Consider the following 561-nt stretch of genomic DNA (forward strand, 5'->3'; position numbering starts at 1 on the left):
CATGTAATGTTTTTTTTAATACAATGGTAGCTTTTTGGCATAATTTTCAATGGGATATCTGTGAAAAAGCTGCAACTAACTTCAGGGCAAGGTTTGCTCAAAAAGCAGTTTTCTCGCTCCCTCTTGACAAAATCGGCTCCCTTAGCAAAGCACTATATGTGGGTTCGTGTGTGCGTGCAAAGCGTTTGTAAGGGAGCTAAGGGAGTGTCAAAACTCTAATGTCAATAATGAGCAAACCTTTAATTATTGAATCATGACTTCAGGGTAGCTTAAAAACATCGATACTTCGAAAATTTCGAAGCTTTCAAAATACATCAATGCACAGACACAATACATCGAGTATTTATAAAACATCGATGTATGTATATCATCCACCGCTATTTTGATTCATATATTTTGCTATCTATATAGTTTGCTATTTTGATTCATATAAAGAAAAAGATATGCCGAAAATAAGCGCAAAACGTAAGCTTAAAAAACTTTACCAGGAGATCTTCGTGAATGATTTGTTAACGTTGGAAATTTGCGATGAAATTGATGGTAAGTAATGCTTGATTTTTT

The 561-nt window shown here is 34.2% G+C and overlaps 1 long non-coding RNA gene across 1 annotated transcript; it reads left to right on the top strand.

The window, feature by feature from the left end:
* Nucleotides 1-214: 214 nt before the first annotated feature.
* On the top strand, nt 215-540 carry LOC118741597. Its single transcript, XR_004993296.1, has 2 exons — nt 215-358; nt 436-540. It is a non-coding gene; the product is annotated as an uncharacterized LOC118741597 (long non-coding RNA).
* The last annotated feature ends 21 nt before the right edge of the window (nt 541-561 follow it).

This window comes from Rhagoletis pomonella, unplaced genomic scaffold (genome assembly GCF_013731165.1).
Source record: "Rhagoletis pomonella isolate Grant_MI unplaced genomic scaffold, Rhpom_1.0 Rhpom_scaffold_00006, whole genome shotgun sequence".
In the NCBI taxonomy this organism is placed as follows: Eukaryota; Metazoa; Arthropoda; class Insecta; order Diptera; family Tephritidae; genus Rhagoletis; species Rhagoletis pomonella.